We start from the raw sequence: 26,213 nt of genomic DNA, 5'->3' as shown, positions 1-26,213 counted from the left end.
AATTTAGTAAGGTGTCTTTAAATGTCACTAGTGTATTATGCTTACCCTACCAATGTATTAAGCCTAAAATTTTTCTGTAGAAACTCTATTTAATTTTTAAAAAAAAGAAAGTAAAGAATAGATTGTAGATACAATATTCGTTGAAACTAAACTTATAAATGCAAATAAACACATACTTACATAACTGTTTTTTATCTCTATGACCTGTTCTCAATCAGAGCCTCAAGTAGGCCATAAACACACCACATCTGTTACGAAACAGGAAGAAATGGACATAAATTGCTGTGACAATTATGAGAAAATAACATTTTTTTTTTTTCAGTTTGACATGTTTTAAATCAAAGCCATTTTTGCCAAAACACTTTGCATGCATGTACTGAATACTTCCAGCACATGGAACACATACAAATTTCTTGCAGTGTACACACCTTAAAACCAGCTGGAGAATATTCAGAATCAGAACTTACTAAGAGGTATGTTTGTGGCTTGTATGTATGACTGTGTATAATAATAATAATAATAATAATAATAATAAAAAGGAAGGCCATGAAATTTATGTGACTATACGAACTGGTAGCTGGGTATGTATTTCCAGCTGCAACACTATCTATGCTCACTTTCAATTTGTGATGTTTTGAAGTTGTATAAGCCAGTTTAAATTGTTTCAATGTGAAGGCATCACTCTGTATCAGTGGAAGGTACTAGACTAAGCTGAAAACACATTTAGTTCATTGAATTGTCTAATTTTAGTTTGAAGTGTATTGTACAAAAGTGCTGTTGTTTGAAACCATTATGTTTTGAAATTTATTTACATAATTTTTGGGAGCTCTTAGTATGCTTGAAAGCTGTCTCTATTGGATTTTTTTTAAGAATAATTAAAATTGTGTGTCAAATAAGATTATTTTGATTTAATGAGATCAATATGTGATAATATGGCATTGGAAATTGGTTTAACATATGGTAAAATTTTCAGTTTATTAAAGTACTCCTTTGTTAAGAATGGCCACTCCACACTAATAAACCCTGTCTGCACTTGTATTATCTCATCCAGAGAGTTACAGAGGTTGCATTCTGAGACACTATTAGAAGGGTTAAGTTTTGGGCAGATAGTGCATCTAAATGTTTATCAGTCCACTATAGCATGGGATATGTTGTGTTTAAAATTTTAGCTTCCGTTATGGTAGCTGCAGGATGGAAAGTTGACCCTGAAATAACACAAATCATACTGTTTACTGCTCCAACCATTCTGTGTCCTCAGGTTGCCCAGCTTATCGTAGCTCACAAGACCCACTGGGTCGTATATAGAATATTTAGTGTGGATCCGCCTTTTTGAAAATAAAGTTGCAATGCTAGCATGTCCCACAGGAATCATTCTGCTGCTGTCCCTCCTAAGAATTATTTTATCTCTCATGCTCCTGTGGCTGTCTGAATCACTTGGGATGGGCATATGGTGACTTGTTCTCGATAGCAGCAACGAAATTCGTCTGCTGATATCAATTAGTACATGGTTTTTTCCTCGTTATGAAATCTCTTGTACCTCTTTCATTCTGACGTGCATGATTTTCGGTTTCCCAGCTCACTGGGTTAAGATGAGTTGTATAGAATTCATACTGGGCATGAGTGCTTGATACTGGGAAGCTGACTAGCACAAGGAGGAGAGTGCAGTCAGTGCTAACGTTTACTCTCGCGAGTTGGTAAAATAGTGGTAGGGCTTTTCTTCCGGGGAAGCAGTAAGCTTGAGTGTAGCTGCCTACTCCTTTTGCTTATTACTTATGCTGTCCAGAAACTGTCTTGGTGGCAGCTGGGTGGAAGGTAATTGCCCTTGCATCTTGTGGTGTATTGTTTCATGTAATTCCAGTACTTCAGCTTAGGTTTCCCCTGAACTGTTTGTCAGCATCTGTAGGAATCTTTCTGCTGTCATCCTTGTGTCTAGTCAGTTGAACCCAGTCTGTACTATACCTGCATCCTGGTTCACCAAACTGGTAGCCATTTTTACATACTTCATTAGTCCATGTTAATGCTCATAGCAGTCTGGTATTCTTCAGAACTCATTGCTCTAGATTTGTTAGTTGTCATATGCCATTCCATTAGAGCTTTAGTACCCCCTCCCTCTGTACATGCATTAGAATGTCATTGAGTTTCTGGATGTTCGTCAGCATCTTTTGTCCTGAATATTGTTTTAAATGACCTATCTCCTGTGTCTAACCACCACCGCTTTCATTTTTTCAATGAAGGGGGCACCAAGTCCACTGCTTGCTGTGGTTGGTCCTGGAGACGTTAGTACCGACTAATGTGATACATTGACTGTCAGTGTATCTCACTATTACTCCCTTCTTCTCAGCTTCAAGGTGCAGTTCCATGAAAACTCCTTTCAGTCTTTGTATCTTTTTTCTCACTTCCCATTCGTTATGCATTCAGTGTGTATATGTCACAGGACAGCTGCGAAATCTGGGGAAAATGAGAGAAATGTTTCATCTGGGGAAAAATGGGAATTTTTTAGAATTTGGTAAATTTTTCATTGTTTTAGTTTTCAGTTAAATTTTTGTGAGTTTGACTGGCAAGAATTGATACTATAACAAAGGATTTCGCTTTGCCTGCTGCCACAGAATAATACTGCAGCAATAAAACATAGATGAAAGAATAACACCAAAACAAAACTTTAGTTGCAAAGAAAATGTGCCATTTACAACAACAAACGCAATGCTCACACAAGCATCTGGTAACAGAAAATTTGTCAGAGGCTTTGAGATGAAGACTATGCAATACTCCACAGCAAAACACTGCTTTCAATGAGCGTGACGTCACAACTATCCATTTCTGATAGGCCGTTGGAAAATATTGTGAATAGTGGTTTGAGAAACATTAGTTTTAGAGTAAATTTCCCCTTATGCAAGATGAATTAGCTAACATTTGAGACTGTGCAATGGCTTTCTTAAATTGAGGAACATTTGACTCTCATTCAAAACTTATTTTGAGGACCAGGCACTAACAAAAATTACAGGCCCAGAAGACCAGCCATTTATGTTTGACTGGTGTGTTTGTGTTTGACGTATCTTCAAGGTCAACACATGTTAAAAAAGCTCCAAAGTTAGTTTTCATATTTATTTTAGTTCTTAAAAATTGTGTAATAACAATAGTAACAAATATAATCATCCATTTAAAAAATGTGAGGTGAGTTCTTGAGCAATTTCACGTGTAATTGGCTTTTCTGGAGAAAATCAAAAGTGCTCAACAGAACATGTAACCCACAACATTTAGTGCAGAACAGTGAAATTTATAATTGCACTTGTCAGAAATATTCAGCTGCTGCAATTCAAGCTGTTCTCTTAGGATGCTGCCTGACCACACCCTTGGAAAAAAAAACCAGCAAAAATTTGATGATGACCAATATTATGTGAAAGCGTAACTTTTCTTGTAGTTGTACTGTATATATATTAACTTAAACCTTTTAACTTTTCCAGTTTGTGTGTTTGAGCTACTTAATAGTGATGTGACTATTTGTTGACTGCATCCTGCGCGCTATGCTCTAAATATTTGCTGTCATTGGCTGGTGAGATCACTTGACATGAGCTGTGATTGGTTGACAAAAGCACACTGCACAGCACAATTGTGATTTCAGTGTTTCAGAAGCTATCGTTCTGTACTTGATGGAATTCTTGTTTATACTTTCGTAATACAAAAATATGCAATGTACATGTTGCCATGCATCAAATATCTTTCCAAAAGTGTTGGTTTTTGCTGGATCCCATTCTCTAAAATGCTAGGGAGTTCTACGCCAGTGTATAAAGCCTGTACCATTGAAAAGATTGATAAGTTTAACAGCTTCAAGAGAAAGTATAGTCATTTAACACAGAAAAAATATAATTTTGATTTTTTTTCAGCATATATACACTGTACATTAGTTTTAATGTCCACTGGTGATGTCCTGCCTGGAGAAAAGTACCCCTCCCTCCAGTTGTTGTTTCTGCAAGGCACTCAACCCTTTGCAGCTATGGAGGTGCAGTACTGCCATAATGGTGCTGTATCTGATAGTCATCCTTGCTGGTAATACTACCTGGGGGAAGGAAGCGATAATAATTCCCCCTTCCTCAGTCCAAGTACAAAATTCTGTTCCTCTCATCTGATTGTCCTTTGTAGCCTAATGACTCCTTAATTACATAACAATTCTAAGCAGCTTAGAAAAACAGCATCCCAGAATTAAATAACTATCACCCCACCACACAATGACATCTAATCGTTAACTTACCATCAGTTATTTCCCCTCACACATTATCCCTCCCAATTAACTTCTAAAATATCATAATTACTTCCTGCACCTTTTGCACAAAATACATTCATTTTGTTTCCACAGTATATGATACAATAAATACACCTAAAAAAAACATAACTATCTTAATAGGCTTCTATCTTTTTTGCAGTCTTAATGCATATGGAATCGTGTGCAATTTGTGTGGTAGGACTGTTGCTATTTTTAAAAATATCATGAATCTGATGCATCAGTATTTAAAAAAATATCATTGCCGGCCCACGATATATTGAAAAAAAAAAAAGGTATCAATGTATTGCCAGAAGAAATATCGATGTACTGACCTATAAAAATATTGGCTTCACATTGTAAGTATATCGCAGATTTTAGAGCTGTATATTTTTAAGTATTCATTTATTATTAAATATTCTGTACATCAACAAGCTAGCAGCATGACTATCCTCCTTAGAGCAAGAATTGAAAGGACAACGATGCACATTCGTGCTTGGCAATAACCACTGTCCTAACAATGGTAATTGCATCTAAGGGGCACAACAAAAAGGTGTCCAATGGGTCCATTGTTCAGTTTTGTCACATATCGGATCTGTCCAAAACACTTTATGTCAACTTCCTTGTTTTTCAGTTCTGCCAATGCCAGCGACCTAGCAACTGTAGTATCAAAATTGCATGGTGAAGTTAAATGTTGCTGTTTCTTTTGGTAATACCGAGCACCGATTACATCTGCATTTCCCCACACAAGTCTGTACCCATCGCAAAGACCAGTCTTGTCATTTAGATTTTTGTTCATCATTTTCAACAATTGTTTTTGAAGAATGCTGATGTGAAGAAATAGCTCACTAGTTGCATTAAAAACTTAATGCAACTGATATGCTGTCTCTTCACATCGGAAATCTTGTTATTCCATTCACCCCTCTGCCCCATGTAATCGGACTTCTTTGTGCCACCTATATTTAATTCACACAGTCAAAGAGAAAGACTGGACATGATGAAAGCTCAAAAAGTAGCTACTCTCTTTCACACAGTGAAAGCAAAATTATGTTCTACTACAATTTCAAAAGAACAACTTCAAATATTAACTGAAAATTGCGAAAAAATATAATATAAAATAAAAATATTGACACTTGATAGTGGTATTTCAATATTGATAAATCAGGGAAGAAAATATCGCTGATTTGTATCAATAATTTTCAGAAAAAATATCGATATTTTATAAATAGGTCCATTGTGTGGTGTCTTGTTTCTCCTTTTCTTTCTTTTTTTCCTCCTGCCTTGCTAGGAAAGGCTGCTGTTACTGGTGGCAATGAATCTGGTGCACTCCTGAAAGGAAGTAAGCATCTGACATGCATGACAGTCATAAGTGCTGGTAACTGAAGTTTGACTTTTTGGGCAAAGTCATATCAATAACTGATACGAATTTTGGTACTGGGTGCCAAATTTGTTGGGGTATATGAACTTAGTAGCATTCTCCACTGACTCTCACGATATTCTCGTAGTTTAGTGTTTTGTTGTTCTATTCTCTTGGTGCTCAGGGGTCTTGGTGTTAGCTCATTGTATCCCTTTCCACATTTCTCTTCATCATTTTTTCCTACTTTTAGTTTTATCATTTCAAATGGTGACCACATTTTCCCACCATACACAACATTGTACAGTGATAGGCCTGTACTTTCACGGGTTTTAGTATTGTACCCTGCTACCAGGTACTAAGGAATCCCAATCATTGTGATAGCAATTCATGTAGTAGCTTAGTTTTTTCCCTATCGTTCAGTGTTTATTCTCTTCTCTTTCATGAGCTTGCAGATGTAATGGGCTTGTTCTTGTCTTGGAAGTACATAACACATAGCATAACAGGTTCATCAAATCTATGCCCTGATCCATGATTATTGTTTCCGCAACACCTAACTTTAGTAACCAGTTATTCACCATTGTGTGCACTATTGTGTTGTCTTGTTGATTTGGGATACTGAACATCCCCACACAGCATGAGAAATGATCTGTAATACTCAGAATGTAGTGGCACCTGATTAAAATGTCCATGACAAGAATTTGAAAGGTTTAGCAACATCTGTTGCAGCAAATGCTGATGACTTAATTCTGCACATTGTACATGTGACATGCAGATTTTAACAGACTGCTCTATTTCTTACCTATGCATTCTCTACCAATAATTTTTGGCTACCCTTCAGTCTGCGATTCTACTACTACCACTATGGCCTGGCAACATGCGATCATGAACTTGGTTTCAATACTACTTCTCTGAGTGTGACAGGTACTATTCTGTGAGCCCAAGTTGTCTTGTCTTCCACAATATACTGTCATGAATTACAGACTGATTGCACTGAAAATGGTTTGCAATCCATGTCAGAAGCTTGTTCCTTTTGTCACTCTGCAATGCTATGAGCTACTGTCCAAGCTTCAGCAATTTTTCTGTTAACACCATCCACATTACCATTCTTCTTACTGAGTTTAAGAACTACTTCGAAGTCACTCACTCAGTTTTAGTCCTTATCATGTAAGTTTACTCAAAGGGTGTTTCAGTCCCAATAACCACTTCAACTCTGTGTAATCTGAAATTGCCTCCCATACAAATAGCAGTGAAAGTATGTCATGCCATATATCAAGCTTGACATCCTATTTTCTGTTGTAGAATAATATTTCCTCTCCACTTCGTTCAATTATTATGATGTGTAAGCAACTGGGTGTTCGCCACCCTATACCTCTTCTCTTGACACAAAACCCGTTACACGCACGACTGATAGTTTCGCATGATAAAATGAGCCTTTTATCATAACCTGTAAGGACCAATACCGTACTAATTGTTGGTAGTTCCTTTATTTTTACAAACATACACTCCTGGAAATTGAAATAAGAACACCGTGAATTCATTGTCCCAGGAAGGGGAAACTTTATTGACACATTCCTGGGGTCAGATACATCACATGGTCACACTGACAGAACCACAGGCACATAGACACAGGCAACAGAGCATGCACAATGTCAGCACTAGTACAGTGTATATCCACCTTTCGCAGCAATGCAGGCTGCTATTCTCCCATGGCGACGATCGTAGAGATGCTGGATGTAGTCCTGTGGAACGGCTTGCCATGCCATTTCCACCTGGCGCCTCAGTTGGACCAGCGTTCGTGCTGGACGTGCAGACCGCGTGAGACGACGCTTCATCCAGTCCCAAACATGCTCAATGGGGGACAGATCCGGAGATCTTGCTGGCCAGGGTAGTTGACTTACACCTTCTAGAGCACGTTGGGTGGCACGGGATACATGCGGACGTGCATTGTCCTGTTGGAACAGCAAGTTCCCTTGCCAGTCTAGGAATGGTAGAACGATGGGTTCGATGACGGTTTGGATGTACCGTGCACTATTCAGTGTCCCCTCGACGATCACCAGTGGTGTACGGCCAGTGTAGGAGATCGCTCCCCACACCATGACGCCGGGTGTTGGCCCTGTGTGCCTCGGTCGTATGCAGTCCTGATTGTGGCGCTCACCTGCACGGCGCCAAACACACATACGACCATCATTGGCACCAAGGCAGAAGCGTCTCTCATCGCTGAAGACGACACGTCTCCATTCGTCCCTCCATTCACGCCTGTCGCGACACCACTGGAGGCGAGCTGCACGATGTTGGGGCGTGAGCGGAAGACGGCCTAACAGTGTGCGGGACTGTAGCCCAGCTTCATGGAGACGGTTGCAAATGGTCCTCACCGATACCCCATGAGCAACAGTGTCCCTAATTTGCTGGGAAGTGGCGGTGCGGTCCCCTACGGCACTGCGTAGGATCCTACGGTCTTGGTGTGCATCCGTGCGTCGCTGCGGTCCGGTCCCAGGTCGACGGGCACGTGCACCTTCCGCCGACCACTGGCGACAACATCGATGTACTGTGGAGACCTCACGCCCCACGTGTTGAGCAATTCGGCGGTACGTCCACCCGGCCTCCCGCATGCCCACTATACGCCCTCGCTCAAAGTCCGTCAACTGCACATACGGTTCACGTCCACGCTGTCGCGGCATGCTACCAGTGTTAAAGACTGCGATGGAGCTCCGTATGCCACGGCAAACTGGCTGACACTGACGGCGGCGGTGCACAAATGCTGCGCAGCTAGCGCCATTCGACGGCCAACACCGCGGTTCCTGGTGTGTCCGCTGTGCCGTGCGTGTGATCATTGCTTGCACAGCCCTCTCGCAGTGTCCGGAGCAAGTATGGTGGGTCTGACACACCGGTGTCAATGTGTTCTTTTTTCCATTTCCAGGAGTGTACTTTCACACTCTGGTGTCCAATGGAATTTCGCACCTTTCCTTCATAAGTGTAAGAGAGGTTGTGCTATTTCCTCAAACCCCATTATGAATTTCCTATAGTAATATGCTAACCATAAAAACAACTGTAATTCCTTGCTTGTCCAGTGTGCTGGAAAACTCCGTACAGCATTCACTAAACTTTGACCTGTCGTTACTCCATCTTGACTAACTGCACATTGTGCAGAATGACAATTTTTCTATGCTAAGAGTTAGGTGTGCTGTGCATAATCCCTTAAAAATTTACCTCAACCATGGTACATGCTCTTTCAGATCTGTCACTGGCACAGTAGTATCATCTAGACATATCTTACCCTGTTTCATCTTTAATGCCCTCAAAACTTCGTCCAACAACTGGTGAAATGTCGCCAGTGCATTTTTCAAACCAAATGGCATTCACTGATACTAGTAACGACCCAAGGAAATGTAAATACAATTTTCAGTTGCTTCTCTGGTACTACCTCTAGTTGATGATAGCCACTTCTTAGATCTGCAGGGGCGTAATACCTATGTTGTCGCAAGTTATCAAAGATTTCCATTATAATAAGTATTGGATATGCATCTGTGATCATATGGCCATTGAGGTATTAAAAGTCGCAGCAGAATCGATACTTCTTTGTTCTGTCTCAACTTTTTGAAACTATTAACACAAGTGTGCACCATGTGATGGCACATTCCTCTGTCATACCATCACGTAATTATTGGTTAATGAATGTAAATGATGGGCACCCTATTTGGCTTTTGGTAAACAGAGGATTGATTCTCTGTAGGGATCCTGTGTTGGGTCACCAGGATTGTTGGTAACTGGCCATGGGGATTAAATAACTCCTCAAATTCTAACAGTAACATCTCCATAGCTATTCCTTCAATTCATTTTTCATGCAGTTTGGTTATACTATTTGCTTGCCCAGGGCTAGGGTCTGAACTTGATTTGTCTGGATCATCTTTGTGTAGAACATCTAAACTGGCAACCAATAATCCATTAGTCAAATTTAAATCTTTGGTCCCAAAATTATCCACACCAACGGGCGCTACTCACTTACCATCTGTTTCTCATATTTGTACAATATTTTTACACACAAAAGCCCATTCTCTAACTAACTCATCATTTCCTTCCAATCGTTCCACCCCACACAATACATTTACAGGTAGTTCCATTCCCATGTACCGAGCGAGGTGGCACAATGGTTAGCACACTGGACTTGCACTCAGGAGGATGACGGTTCAATCCCGCATCTGGCCATCCTGATTTAGGTTTTCTGTGATTTCCTTTAATCGCTCCAGGCAAATGCCGGGATGGTTCCTTTGAAAGGGCAGGGCCGACTTCCTTCCCTAATCCGATGAGACCGATGACCTTGCTGTCTGGTCTCTTCCCCCCCCCCCCCCCCCCCCCCAAACAACCCAACCCAACCCAATCCCATTCCCATTCCCATGTACAACCACAGTAGTTTTCTTGTGCCTTCCATACTTTATCACATGAATTAATCCTTAGTGATCTTGCTGATTAATCTTTTATGAGAAACAAATCTTGCCGCAGTATGTCACTGACAATAGTTTTCCCCAGAAGGGTCAGTGTTCACCCAGGTTCTACTCTGTTTTTTCCAAGGTCAGTTTTAGCACAACATTTGCACAGGAAATCTAACTCTAATATTGTGCAATATCCTTCACCCATAAGAGACAAAACTTCTATATTTTACCAGTGCCACTTTGCTTTACCCTTAAAACACTGCCGAATCCAGCAACTGCACCTTATTAGCCACCCCCCCCCCTCCCCTCCCGCAATCCACTTAACATATACTGTGTAGGGCATCTTTGCCATGTGGTTCAGATTTGCCACAACATGTATCCAACAAAAATCTATGTTGCTTACCAGTTGCTTTGCCATTTGAGCAAGATTCTGTCTTTGGGTGCATTTTTGCAGCATTAAAACTCACTGGGAGCACCACTTGCACCTGGAGTTCCCATTTCCATTTAATGGCTGGTTAATCATATTTTGTGACTTCCAATTATGCACCTTATTTCTATACTCTCACTCTGTGTCCCAATCTTCCACACCTCTTACACACTACTTACAGACAACCTCTTAGAATGTGGCCTGAATGGTCACAGCAGTAGCACTTTACATCAGTAGAAAAAACATTCCTTCCATCACAGACTCTAATTATCACATATATTTCCCTCACAGCCCCTGGTGTCAGCCAAGTGCTTTGAAAATTCTCCACATACTTTCCTTGACACAGAAAATGCTTTTTTCCATGTAGGAATGCATCCAGTGCCCTCTCTTATGCTTCCTTATAAAAAAACAACCTATTTGTTTCTTCACAATCAAACAGAAGGTAGATATTTCCACTGCTTTTTTGTATCCTGTCTGCCAAATTCTTGACAGATTCATTTTGCTTCTGCGACACCCCATTCAGCCATTTGCAATAGTATCTGCAGCATTTCTGCTTCCTATAATGCTGTGCCAGAACTTTCTTTAGTTCACAGAATGATTGTGCATTTCTTAGATTCTCAAGGTAAGTTACCTAAGTTTCAAGTCTCCGGTCAAACTTAACTGGATCATTTACCGCAACTGTTGAACTGTCCAAGGTCAGCCTCGCAGCTGTCAACAGGTTATCTACAAATGTTAATATATCCTCTCCTGTCATGCCTGAAAAAGGATCAGTGAGGCTAGTGGTAGTTGAATCTACAGAGGGGAAGAGCTAAACTGGAAGAGGCTCTGTCCTTTTTCAAAGCACTGAACAACCCATGTAGATCTGTATTATCCACTCTTAGCTCAGCTAGCTGCTCCACTGAAGACTGAACTGCTCCCTGAGTGATAACAGCCTGTGTCCTTGACTCAGACATTCTGAAGCTTTTATTTAATACATAAAAAAACAAAAGGAGAAAGAAAATGGGATGACAAGAAGAATGCTTAAATCTCACACTACCATAATATAACTCAACCTTCCTCCGGATTGTTAGCCAGATGCTTTTTTCGTACAGCATAATGTTCATATGTACTACATGTGAAGCATGTTACCTGGGGCTGATTCTGCACAGAGTGCACTATGACTTAATAAATGGCACTACATACACCTAAGTGGACACATACTTGCATGATCTTCTTTTACATGTCCTTTAAACTGCTTCACATGTACACCTTCATTGATTCTGACAAACTTCCCTTGCGAATGCCTGTGCTGATGATGCTGTACATTGACCAATGACATTGCTCAAATACACTGGCCACTTCTAATGCCAGTTGTAATGGGGTCATGATAGCTTGAGTGTTTATTGACTTCACTACAGGGCATGAAGATGTTGCAGGATGGTTGGCAGGGCATCAGATACATAGACCAGGTGGTCAGCCATCATGTAGTCATAGAAACAGTGAGAAAATGGTAGTAAGTAAATTGAGCGTAATCAGTACAGCAGTTGAAGGCAGCCTATTGCTGTAGTCAACACCCAGTGGTACAGACTGGCTCTGGGTGGAAGGGTTTGCTTGGATTGGCATGTGTTAGCAGCAGGTGGCCAGTGGCACTGCCGCCATCCAGACTGATGTCAGCAGAAGAAACTGTTTTCAGCACCTTGGTGAATGCAGATTTACGTCAGGCCTGGGCAGACAGCAGCTTCCTGTGGCACCATATTCTGATTTAAGTCGGGCACACTATTTGGCGCAGCTGTAAACCAACGTCAATGGCCTGTGGAGAGCAAGTCTGCAGTAGCTGATTGCATACGTGCAGGGCAGGTGGTGGCTCTGCTGCAAGTCAGGTGCAGGGCTACAAACTATAGACCCCTGGTAGATGCCCCAAATTCAGTTTGTCAGCCAGCAGATGGTCTTCAGATGGAAGGCACCAGTTCACCTCCCATTAGCTTCAGAACTAGGTAGAGCCAGAGACCCATAGGTAGTGGAGGCAATGTCTAGCAGTAAAGGCTGAATGGCCCACATCAGGTCAATGACTGGTGTGGAGTACTTCTCAGGGCTAGCTGCGGATGATGACAGATACTGCATAGCTAGAGTGGACACTACTTATGGCCACTCAATCCAACCCTGTCATGTTAGGTTATCATTTCTGATTGTGTAGGCCCCAGAAGTGGTGAGTAGTCCCAGCCATGGAAATGGTGTAATTTAGGTCACTGGTCACGAAAACTGACAATGGCCAGGAGAGCGGTGTGCTGACGATACGCCTCTCCTTATCTGCATACGGTGATGCCTAAACACTGAGGATGAGAGGGCGGCCAGTCGGTACCATTGGGCCTTGAAGACCTGTTTGGACGGTATTTGTTTTTTTATGCAAGTCACCGTGGCAACGGTCTGGCTGTGTTGTGGTCCACGACCCAACTTCAGGAGGGTCGATCTAGATCATGGTGCCCTCATTTCCCCATTTTTGTTTGTGAGGTGGTCTACACGGTGGAATGGCTTAAGGACAAGGTGCCCATGATATACCCATGGGAAGATGCGAAGTTGCTGGTCAAGACAGCAGCAGAACTTCTTAAGACCGCAAAGGTATCAATATGGGTACCAAAGATCCTTAAGGATGTCTCTCCTAAGACTGTTCAAGAAAATAGGTGCTCAGAATCCAAAAGTCTCAACAGAAGATTGGAGAGTGATCAACCAGAAGGTTGTACTGGAAGGACGAACCCTGGTGGTGGAGGTTGGAGAGAAGTCCCTCAAGGCAATGTGAGAGCAGGACCTGAAATTATTTTTGGGGTTCTTGTAGGTTAACGCCAGGGTTCTCAAAGGCAATGATGGCAGCAAGACAGAGACTGGAGGTGTGCAGATTAATCTGCAACACAGTAAAGAGGCCTGTGATGCCCTGAGCCGCTGCCTGGGGAGGCAGGAAGTGGACGTGGCCCTGATACAAGAACCATATTTATATAAAGGGGGCATATCAGGCCTCAGCGGCACTGGAGGTAAGCTGATTTATGCTAGAAATCTAAGAAACTCCAGAACATGCATCTATGTAATAAATGGAATTTCTTTCATGCCAGTGATGGATTTCTGCTCCAGGGACCTAGTGACCATTAAAATGCAGCAATGTGAGGAAGGTATCACGAGGGAAATTATTATGGTCTCAGCATACCTTCCTTACGAAGACTGCTCTCCTCCTCTGGAGGTGAGGAGACTGGTAGAGGCTTGCCATTGGCAAGTGACCAATTTCTGGTGGGATGTGACGCCAGTGCCCTCAACCTAGTGTGGAGCAGCAGGGACACCAACAGTAGAGGTGAGTGCCTTCTTGAATTTCCTTTAGCTAACAACGTGGAGGTCCTGACTAGGGGCAATGAATCTACATGCAGGAATAGCAGAAGGGAAGAAGTAATTGACATAACTTTTGGTTCCATGATGATGGGCAGCTATGTCAAACAATGGCATGTGGTGTTAGAGGCATCCTCATCAGACCACATATACACGTCAAGGTTGAAATGGGAATCAGACAGACTATGACCTATAGGAATCCCAAGAAAACAGACTGGGATACATATAGAAGGGACCTTGACTTAGGCTTATTGGAAATTAAAACCTCGATAATGAATCCAGTAGAGTCTGAGGAAGTAGCAGAGGCTGTTACCTCTGCCATAGGGACCTCATATCACCAAGAAGTGCACAACTAGGAGTGTGCCTTGATGGAATAATAACTTGGAAATTTAAAGAAAACAGGTACGAAGACTGTTTAACATTACGAGATGTAAAGGACAATGGGCTAAATATCATGAGGCCCTTGTCAACTACAACCTTGCAATCAGACAAGCAAAGAAGACACCCTGGAAAGCATTCTGTGAGGAAGTGGAGAGCACGACTGCTCAAGCCAGACTTCGCAGAATCCTCACTAGAGTACCAATCAATCCAGGAGGTACGTTAAGCAAGGAAGATGGGGAATATACAAAGATGGCCCATGAGATGCTGGTACTGCTCCTCAAAACTCGCTTTCTGCAATATGCTCTGCCGGACAACACAGGCCAGAATGTGATCCCTGAGAGACAATGGTTCTCAGCCAGTTGAAGAGAGGACTGGGAATCGGCCAAGGAGTGTGTGGACTTTAATATAATCCAATCCAATGAGGGTGGGAATATTCCAACCATTCAAGTTACCTGGCCCAGATGGAATTTTTCCAGCTCTCCTACAATGGGCAGGAGAGAATCTCATGAGTCCTATCCAGGTTATTTAGGGTTAACCTAGCAATAGGAATCATTCCCAGAATTTGGAGGGCAGTGAGGGTTGTCTTCATTCCAAAGCCAGGGAGAACTGATCATATCAAGGCCAAGGATATGGGACCAATCAGTGTGTTCTCCTTCATTCTCAAAACATTCGAAAAACTGGTTAACGTATACGTTGGGGAGAGGGGCTAATTAGGGCCCCTCTACATTCAAACCAATACGTAAATCATGCGAGACAGCTCTTCACCAACTCCTTGGGAGGGTGGAGAAAGCACTTTACTTCCAAGAAATAGCCCTCTGCATCTTCCTGGGTATCGAGGGGGCCTTCAATAACACGACCTTTGATTCCATGTTAAGGTCAGCAGAGGTGCATGACCTAGGGACTACTATATGTAGGTTGACCAGGGCCATGATTAGTGGAAGGAGGGTAGAGGCTACCATGATGAATGAAAAGATGGTAATTAACACCACTAGAGGCTGCCCACAAGTAGTAGTTCTGTCCCCTTTATTGTGGAATCTAGTGGTGAACGAACTCATTGAGGAACTAAATTCCAGACAATTCTTCTGCCAAGGATATGCAGATGACCTTGTCATAGTAATACTTGGCAAATTTACTGACACTGTTAGAAATATGGCACAAGGAGGACTGGACATAGTGCAGACTTGGTGCATTAAACAGAATCTGAGGGTTAATCCTAAGAAGACTGTTGTGGTGCCATTTATGAAGAGGCATATCCAACACTCGAGTTGGAATCTAAAAGCCGGCCGGTGTGGCCGTGTGGTTCTAGGCGCTTCAGCCTGGAACCGCGTGACCGCTACGGTCGCAGGTTCGAATCGTGCCTCAGGCATGGATGTGTGTGATGTCCTTAGGTTAGTTAGGTTTAAGTAGTTCTAAGTTCTAGGGGACTGATGACCACAGATGTTAAGTCCCATAGTGCTCAGAGCCATTTGAACCATTTTTTGGAATCTAAAGCTCTTTGATGAAACTCTACCTGTGAAGGGGATAGTGAAATATCTAGGGGTAACCTTAGATGAGAAACTAATGTGAACCCCTCACATTAAGAGTATCTGCTCCAAGGCAAAAAGTACTCTAGTGTGCACCAGAAGGGCTTGTGGTAAAAACTGGGGCCTAAGCTCCAGAGGTATGCATTGGATATACACCATGGTGGTTAGACCTAGGATTTCCTAATGGAGCCGTAGTGTGGTGGAAGTAGGTAGAACAGCGGGTTGCAGCCAAGGAGCTTGCTAAGGTGCAGAGACTGGCCTGCTTAGCCATAACATGTGGAATTAGCAGCACACCAACCACTGGATTGGAAGCCATGCTGGACATCTCCACTATATCGAATATATTGCTTCCCCCTACTTATACTTCCCGAGGAGATCACGAATGTAAAATTAGAGAGATTAGAGCGCGCACGGAGGGTTTCAGACAGTCGTTCTTCCCGCGAACCATACGCGACTGGAACAGGAAAGGGAGGTAATGACAGTGGCACGTAAAGTGCCCTCCGCCACACACCGTTGGGTGGCTTGCGGAGTATCAATGTAGATGTAGATGTAGATGTACACCTCTGGGTCAAGATGGCTGCAGCAGCAGGGGCATACAGACTTAAAACTGGCAAAAACTGGATCTCATCAGGATATCCAAAATCACACACTAACATAGTGAGTGAGGTAAATATAGGAATGGCTGGGGAAATGCCTGCTGACTATATAATAACTGCTTCACGAGCCTTACAGTATAATAATTGGAAGCAGGGAGCAGTGGGAAAAAACAGTTCGATGCCGTAAGGGGGACATTGTTTGGTTCACTGATGGTTCGAAATTGGACCAAGGCAATGGGGCAGGGGTGTACAGGGTTTAGCCAAGACTGGAGGGCATCATTTCTCTAGGAAAACTGGCCTCTGTATTCCAAGCTGAAATTACTGCAATCAGGGCATGTTTGGAGGAGAATATGTGTAGGTGCTACAATGACTGTAGCATCTACGTCTATTCAGACAGCCAGGCAGCCAGGCTTTACTAGATACACAGTGAGCAATACTGCACAATAAACTCGGTTTCGGTGTGGGCAGTGGTAGGTTAGACCTAAGCTGTTTTAGCTTCCTTGTCAAAATCAAATCAGTGTCTGGTGTGATCATTACTAGTTGATACCTCTTGGATAGCTTGCCATGCCATGAGCTTTAATTGTAACTTGTGTTTCTGTTGTTAACATTGATTAAGATGATGCTATACAGATAATGAACCCAGTAAAAATCTACTTTTCTTGAAATGAAATGCAGTAAGAGTGCCATCAAGCTTAATGCTCCAACCTGACAGAAGAGTTATCAACATAACCACATGCCCTCAATCCCGTACACTGTAGAGAAATTTAAAATTTGACTTACAATATTTGTGGAACAACTGGTTATCATAAATCTTATACTAGCATATATTCTGTGACCAGCCAAATATGATAATGGATTTTTTTCTCTGCTAGAATTTCAAACCACTGTCTTTTGAGTGAAGCACTCACTACTGCACAAATGTGACCTTGGCTGCAGAGGCAAGTATATTTGATGAAGGGAGTGAGAACTATAAGTGGCATACCTGAGAAGAAGTTCTCAATTGTACATAATATTTGCAGGAGCTGAGCTGGTATGTATTTTTTGTTGTGCTGTTTACCTGTTGTATTTAATTTATACAGATAATTTTATAACTAAGATAGTTTTACAAAATCTTTCGATTCAGCTACTAAGATCACATCATACCAACAACTCTCAACTTTGTGTTGGATATGTTATACAAGGTCCTTTTATAAGGACTCATATATTTAGGAATTCCATTATATATAGTGGGCCTTTGTTATTTTTATAACCTGGTAATTGGAATAAAAAGAGATGGGATTCATCAACTATTATACTTGGTGCTGGAATTGCCAGAATAATGATGTAGGCCTAGTGATTAATACGAAAGCACATACTTATAAATCTGAAACAAATTCTCCAATCAATATTGAAAATGTGGATTGATTAAATGTGAAGAATTATTTTCAAATGACCTTATAAAAACAGTCATTGTCATTGATGGATGAAGGCACTCCTCTCAATTCAGTTGGAACATTATAGTTTTATTTGTGGCACCATGGTTGAAAACTGTACTGAAGTGCAAAGATAAAGGAAAATTGTATTAAGTATCAATGCCTACTCAGGCATCACAAATGTTACTTCAATCCTCTTGTGTTTTAGATTGGAATTATCCTCAACTGATCCCAGGAGTTTAATTTAACAGCCATTTATCTTGATATTTTATTTCTAAAGGGGTCCTCACACACACAATATTTATTGTGCAATAATATGGTATCAATATATTGTGCAAAAGTATGAGGCCAAGAATGGCACAATATGTATTGCCCAATATTTATGCCTGACACACATAATGTAGAACTCTGTCTTCATAGTGAACATGTCAGCACTTGACAATGTAGAACTTGTATGTATTACGATTGAATTGCTTGCCTTGCAAAACACAAGCAGAAATTATGCAGAATGGATGAAATAAATTGGAAAGCTTCCAGCAGACATTTCAGTTGACCAGGGGCTCATACACGCAGCATAGCTGAGGGAACCCCAACTACTACTAATTACAAATTAAACAAGTGAACTATACAATTTATCATGTACTTGCACTGCACATTGAAAGCTTACATTATCTTATTTCTATGGTGTGACTACAGTTGCAAGGAAAAAAAATTATGCTCACTGCATAGCTGGCCAGATCTTATTTGCCAATTCTGAAAACTACTCCAAGTAAAATAAATGTTTCTACTTACTGTCATGACACCATGATCTTCAGTTAGTGGTCAACAAGGTATCTGCCACTTCCTAAACAGGCAGGCATTTCATTTCTTGAAGTACCTCATGGTGCTAATACACATTACCTTGCACACTCCCTGATCTTTTATCACTTACTTTTTCCAGTCCGCCTCAGAAATTCATTTGGAATTAATTGAATTTCTGTCAGTCTTGGCAGTACTACCCTTACATGGTACAATGTGAATGAGCATCAATATATCTAAAGCTCTGCAGTGTTCTTCAATATATTGCACAAATCATCAACACTGAGCATTGTGCATTAAATATTGAGCTTGTGAAAGCCCCTTTACACATTGGCTCAATCCTGTTTGCTGATATGGTTTCACAAAATTAGTTTTCACAGTCATGAGAACCTATTAGGGCATTTGTGATGTTCTTCACATTTGTAAATTTAACAGATGAGGTCATAATTTTGTCACTGACATAAATTACAGGATTTTAATTACTGTTAAAAGACAGTTTGCTGCTTCTTATTTGCTTGACGTTACCAAAAACTCATCATCCCTCTTATTGAATTTCATCAAGCAACATGATTATTTCTTTGCATAGTATGCCAACAGTTCTGTGGTGAGGAAATGGTTAGTACTGATATTGCAGCTTACCCAAAAGCAAGTCAGATTTTGATTTCCAATTTGTCTTGTTTGATCAAAGTATTTTATGCTTGAAATTTAAAATTAAATAGGACTTACGTTTCTAAAATTGAATTTTTGTGACCATTTCACTATATAGGCCTCCTGCACATCACACATATATATGTAGATAAAGTATTAGATGTGCTGAAATGAAACAAATGGATTGATGGGGTTGAAATGAATGAATATGCAATATCATGAAATGATATTAGTGCAGACCATTCGGATATTGTGGCCTGCATTGTAATGCATATGTAGTGACAACTGAAAATTTGTGCCAAACTGAGGCTCGAAACCAAAATTGCTGAGTCAGCAACACAAACCAAAACACTGCATCAAAACAAGTGTTCAGTTCCTAGTGCTGTGGAATGTGGAAAAAACCCAAAGTGGCAATTATAAGAAGAGGAATGGCACCAGAAATGGAACATAGACATAATATGTAGAAAATCGTCCATGCAACCTGCCACTGAAGATGCCTTGCAGAGAATAAAGGCTAAACATGTATGGCACAAAAATTGTTTCATTCAGTTGTACTCAGACAGCCCAAAAAGTTAAAATTATCAATATACTGTATTATTATATGCAACTGAGGGAGACAGGACTACAAAAGTTGAAGCTAGTTGTGTTTTAAAAGAACAATATTTTCTAAATCTGTGTTGACTTTGTGTCAATAGACCATTCTCTTTGAAGTAATTCGTAATGTTCCAACACAATATGTGCTCCAAAATCCTGCTGCATATCAACGTTAATGGTATGGACCTGTAATTTAGTGGGTTACTCCTACTACCTTTCTTGAATATTGGTATGACATGTAACTTTCCAGTCTTTGTGTACGGATCTTTCGTTGAGTGAACGGCTGTATATGATTGTTTAGTACAGTGCTATTGCACCAACATACTCTGAAAGGAACATAATTGGTATACTGTTAGGACCGGAAGACTTGCTTTTATTATGTGATTCAAAGTGCTTCACTACTCTGAGGACATCTACTTCTAAGTTACTTATGTTGGCGGCTGTTCTTGATTTGAATTCTAGAATATTTATTTTGCCTTTTTTGATGACGGAATTTCGGAAGGCTGTGTTTAGTAAGTCTGCTTTGGCAGAACTGTTATTGATAGTATTTCCATTGCTACTGCGCAGAGAAGGCTTGATTGTGTCTTGCTGCTCATGTACTTTACATACGATCGCAATCTCTTTGGATTTTCTGCCAGATTTTGAGACAAAGTTTCATTATAGAAACTATTATAAGCATCTTGTATTGAAGTCCATGCTAAATATTGAGCTTCTGTAAAAGACTGCCAGTCTTGGAGATTTTGTGTTTGTTTAAATTTGGCATGCTTTTTTTGTTGTTTCTGCAACAATGTTTTGTGTACCATAGAGCACCAACTTCGTCATTTGCTAATTTGTTTGGTATAAATCTCCCAGTCACTGTTGATACTAATTCTTTGAATTCAGGCCACATTTGGTCTACATTTACACATTTGTAAGGAGTGGAGATTGTCTCTCAGGAAGACGTCAAATGAATTTTTACCTGCTTTTTTGAATAGGTATATTTTTCGTTTATTTTTGGAGGGTTTGGGGATTACAATATTCAGTCTTGGTCTGAAAACCCTGTGTTTACTAGTCTCTGTATCCGTTTTGAGGCTCATTATTAGCTCAAGATTATTTGTTACTAAAAGATCAAGTGTGTTTTCACAACCGTTTACTATTTGTGTGGGCTTGTGAACTAATTGCTCGAAATAATTTTCAGAGAATGCATTTAACACAATTTTGGATGATGTTTTATGTGTACTACCAGATTTAAAAAATGTATTTTCATCAACACATCAGCTGGCCGCTGTGGCTGAGTCTGGAACCGCGCTGCTGCTATGGTCGCAGGTTCGAATACTGCCTCAGGCATGGATGTGTGTGATGGCCTTCGGTTAGTTAGGTTTAAGTAGTTTCTAAGTCTAGGGGACTGATGATCTCAGATGTTAAGTCCCATAGTCTCAGATGTTAAGTCCCATAGTGCTTAGAGCCATTTGAACCATCAACATATCAAGGGTAAATTAACAGTCACCACCAACTACAATTTTATGATCTGGTTACCAGTGGTATGTCAAACCCTTGTTGGAAAAGCAAACAACTTAATTTTACGTGTTGTAGTTTTCAGCCAGTCTGGTACATGAAATATAATTTTTGCACGCCGTGGAAAAATAATTTTATTCAACACAACATAGAAAGAAAATACCTGTCACGAAAATCAACTTAAGAGAAGCTTTATGTCACCCAGTTCATACAGGGCTTCCAAAACCAAATTTCATAAACGAATTTCCCAATGACTGTTTCTGGATGGTAATGTAAACACTTCACAATCAATTCTGGAAATCCCTTTCTGCTTGCTGGTTTTCCAGTTCTGCAGTCGATTTTTGCTCCCATGTAAATACAACTGGTTTTGAAGTGTGCTTGGACTGTCAGGTTTCATCTTGGCCGCCCACATTGCCACCCATGCTAGTCAGCCCACATGCTTATTCGTTCATTTCTTTTGTCAGTCAACTACTGAATCGAGTAGCTGTACTTTCCTATGTAGCATGCACATCTATGTCATTGTATTTTATACATTTCTGTCTGGCACACAGATAACTAACACATACCTATGAGAAAAGTTTTGGCCATTCTAGTGATCTCGACATGTTATGAAGGAGGTTCGACTTAATGGATTAGCTCTGTTGAACATTCACTCTGACATTGGTTGTCCTTTTGATGATGTAACTGACCAATTTGCCAGGAAGAATAGGTGCATAGTATTCATCATTTAAACAAGAGTAACTTTGTTATATCAGAAGATGGAATTGTCTTGTATATGTGTATAATCAGTTTAAATAAAACTTCCTTAAACTTTGCTTGTGAGTTGATTGTTTTTTATTACTGTAAAGGTAGCTCAAGATATCTTTAGCGCCCCCTCCTTTAGGTTTTCTGTATCTGCCACTGCTTTAAAGTAGCAGAATAAACAGAAATTTTCGATGCTGAAACACAGCACTTCTGACGGACGGCATGTAGGTACCTTGACAGCCATGATTAAAACATACACACAACACAAGTGCAGCGGATGGCAATCTTTTTCTTTACATCAGCCTCCTTGCAGAAGGCAGAATCCAAAAAACATGCAGGAAAATGCATGCATCATCTGTATCTTGTGTGATCTGCAGCTTGTAGATGAGGCTAATTCAGTGGTGCATCTTGGAACATGTACACTGGTGTGGCTTGGTTGATGGAAAGTGTAGAGGGTTTGCCATTTACTGTTACATCCAGAGTTTTTGCTCCTCTTCATGAGACACAGTGGCTGCACCAAAGGCTTAGCACGACCGGTATGTAGCATTATGTGCGTGTGTGTGTCCAAATTAAGATGCACGTAGCTGAGTATGGTACCATGTCTTGAAGCTTTGCGAGGATAAATCTATGCTATATGTTCTCTCATCTGATGAATAAAGTCTGAATGGTCTTGGTCAGAAAGCTGGAATGAATTCACTTCAATAAATTCTCCGGAGAACTATTTCTGCTGATGAGAAATCTAAGTCCGTCTTGTATATGTTTTGTAGGCCAAGTAGGACCTTCAGTAGAGCTGTCATCCAATTAATTTCAAGACAGATCAATGCTGCTTTTAGGGAATGGTACCAACATTTGATCATGGTGTTGCTTGTTGGCTGATAGCTTGTAGTTTTGTGGTGAACAGTGCTGCAGAATTTGGTAAGTTGAGCAAATACATAGAGACTTCAAACTTTCAACACAGTTCAGAACTGGATAACAATCCAATATTAACTGGTTTTGTCTCATGTAGGGTAGAGGGTACTTTTTGTACCACTGCCATTTCCACCTTTTTCTGTTGTGACTGGTATGTGAGAAGAACAATTATTGGTAAGCCGCCTGATAAGCTTGAATCTTTAAGTTTTTCTTTCACTGTCTTCTCACAAAATACTACATAGGAGAAAGCGTTATACTGGTTGACTTAGATGAAGAAACACTGAAATAAACCTGAAATTTACCACTTGTGCCTGCTATAGTCTTATCAATTTTGAAATTGATTGGACAAATTTCACATATACAAGATTAAAAAGGAAATAATTGTTTAAAAAAATGAATTTTAATAGACCAAGTTTGTAAATGGACTGTAAGATACAAAATAATTTCTTCTAGACCCATACAGATAATCATGAAAATTTGAGACTGTGGATTTTTAATAGCTATGAAAATACTTGTAAGATTTACAATGAAAAACATGGGGTCCATGAGTAATCATAGTTAAAAGTAGTCTCATTCAGGGTTGATTAGAGGAACATGTGTTTTAGAGATCAGCTCAGTGTTAATTTAGGGATGGACTCCATTTCACTACTTTCAATAGTAATAAAGGAGGAACAGGCGTTCATAAGCTAGAATTAGTAAAAACTCAAGTGAGACCACATTACTTGTGAATTTTACAATTGAAGCATGTGCACAAATAATGCTGTAAGGTACACTTTGCAGTTTTTAGGAAACTGACAAAAATTGTTAATTCCAGAGAATTATTGCAGAATAATAATGTAATAGCACATATGAACTGTTTGTGCATACATACTGTTGATAATACTTGATTGCACTTTATAAAATTGTGCTAAGTATAGTTTTTTTGAAGATGAGCAAGTATTAAACTGGAAAAACACCACATAGCAATGTACATACAGCATTATCCCAGATCACTTTGTGATATGCTGCAAATTTTTTACTTGATATTCACGACCATATTTTAGACTACAAAGTCTTTCCCATGGGCGAAGCACATTGTGACTACGATGTACGCTTATGTGTCGAGGGTCGTCACTATACTGCTTCAACCAGAGTACACCAATAATTTTCAAAGCGGCTGGCTTTTTTTAAAACAAACTAAATGGATCCTATATCCTTGAGTCTTCCATCATCATCTTCTGAATGGCCCAGTTTGAAAGATCGATGAAGGCCTCAGCAATGACATAATTTCATTCTGAAGGAACCATGACTTTTGTTGCTTTCTTTCTTTTCTCGATCGCTGCAAAGTACCTGACACAAGGTAGGAAACTATGGCCTGAACAGATGGAAATAAAGCGAACTCTCCTGTTATTGTTTTGTCCAATGTAGCAGTCAGACCATACAATCAGTTCGTGTTCCATACCTTCTTCAAGAACATTGTAACTGTTTGTCATAAATTTAAGCTGACAGGAAACTGTCAGCTAAACCTCTCCTTGCGCAGGATTCATCCCAAAAATTCACTCTAATTTTTCCAGTACCAAGGTCATGAACCATGAAATTATACAACAGCTGTCTCTGGAAGAATACCGTAGAATGCGTCAATGGAGAACAAAATAAAATCTGTTGTAGGTCAACACACAAAACCTTGTAGACTGTTATTCCTTTTAGCCACTCCATATATTTTTAGCACTTTGTATGCTTGGTCTTCTTTTGCATGATGCAACTGACTCAAGTTCAGTGTTGGGCAGTTCTATTTCATCTGAAATGATTTGTTAATCAAGAAATCACACTGTCTGCAAGAATATGACCTAGGCATTCTGGAACACAAAAATCTGTGTGAAAGACACTTTGGTAGTATGACCTGCTTCTTGATTTCCAGGAAGTTTTTCAGTAAACACTTCATACATACTGCAAAGGTTGAGATTGGTTTGTAAACATTCTTTTGAGGATTTATTCCTGCTGCAGTGGCTCATCTGCTTTGGGAAACTCGAAATGTATTTACAAATCAGAGCTCTTTTGTCATTTGATACGGCTGGTGTCCTATTGAAATGTTTCCCTCTACCATCATTACAAGTCGTCATTCCATCTTTTAGTTTACATTGAAGAGTCTGCATTTGTCATCAGGCGATGCAGAATTTCAAGCAATGTTTCCAGCACACTTCTTTTGACTGTACTTTGTAATTAAAAGCAGTTCATTTCTTTGAAGTATCGTCTGTCTTACCTTTCTTTCGTCTGGTTGGCACACCTGTTTCCATGGATTTTATAAGTAAATGAACTGCTCTTCATACTTCATGGCATTATATTCTTCACACAGCCTTAACTTAATATCCAAGTTAACGTCCTTGCATCCACCTTTTGAGCACACTTCTGCATTGCACACATTATGCTGTTCAAGCAAAAAATCAATATTACTACTGACTATTCAATTGGAATATCAAATTTCACATTCCCTTTTAATACTATAGCAGTGCTCAGATTGTTGTTATATTTTTTCATTGATGATATCTAGAGAATTATAGTTAATTTTATTCGTGTTACATATTTTTACTGTAATGTTTTCAGAAGAGGCATATAATGTACGTTGTTAGAGCCATGTACTGTACAGAGCACACATGCCACTTTATAGGACACATAAGCTACTCTACAGACATAGCTGTGCACCTTTTTACAAAACCCATACAGCATTATTCCACTCACTTGCACTGGATGCAGTTTCGCAGGAACTACTTTTCCTATCTGTGATTTATGTTCCAATCCAGCACCATGAAGCCTTTTCCTCTTTCCTGCCAATTAATGACATTAATTTTTTTTTCTCTGTGCATTATTTGCCCTTTCAAACCATTTGCGGTAAGCATCACCTTGTTGCACTCTGCCACTCTTGTAGCACATAGGCATTGTTCGTTTAGAGGTGCAAAAACTGCATGTCTCTCCTCGTTTAGTGCTGCCCTCTGGTGGTAAATAGGTCAACTACTACAGCAGGCAATGCAGACTGCTGTGTACAACATTATTCCATACCGTTCTACAAAATGTCAAAATGTGCCATACAGCGTTATTCGTGCGCACACTTCAATTTAACTGTGAAGTTAAAATTGAACAAAGGTTGAAATCAGTGCTTCTGATATATTCCTTAAATTATGAGAGGACTGGAAACTTACTACAGAAAGTAACAAACAGTAGAAACACAATGGTAGCCTGCAATATCTAAATAATGACAGCACAATCGAGAAATTAACATCACAAGAATTTAGTTATTCCACATTATTGTATTTGGAGAATACAATCTTG

The sequence above is a fragment of the Schistocerca serialis genome, chromosome 5 (assembly GCF_023864345.2).
Source record: "Schistocerca serialis cubense isolate TAMUIC-IGC-003099 chromosome 5, iqSchSeri2.2, whole genome shotgun sequence".
NCBI classification, from domain to species: domain Eukaryota; kingdom Metazoa; phylum Arthropoda; class Insecta; order Orthoptera; family Acrididae; genus Schistocerca; species Schistocerca serialis.
This window is presented reverse-complemented; position numbering follows the sequence as displayed.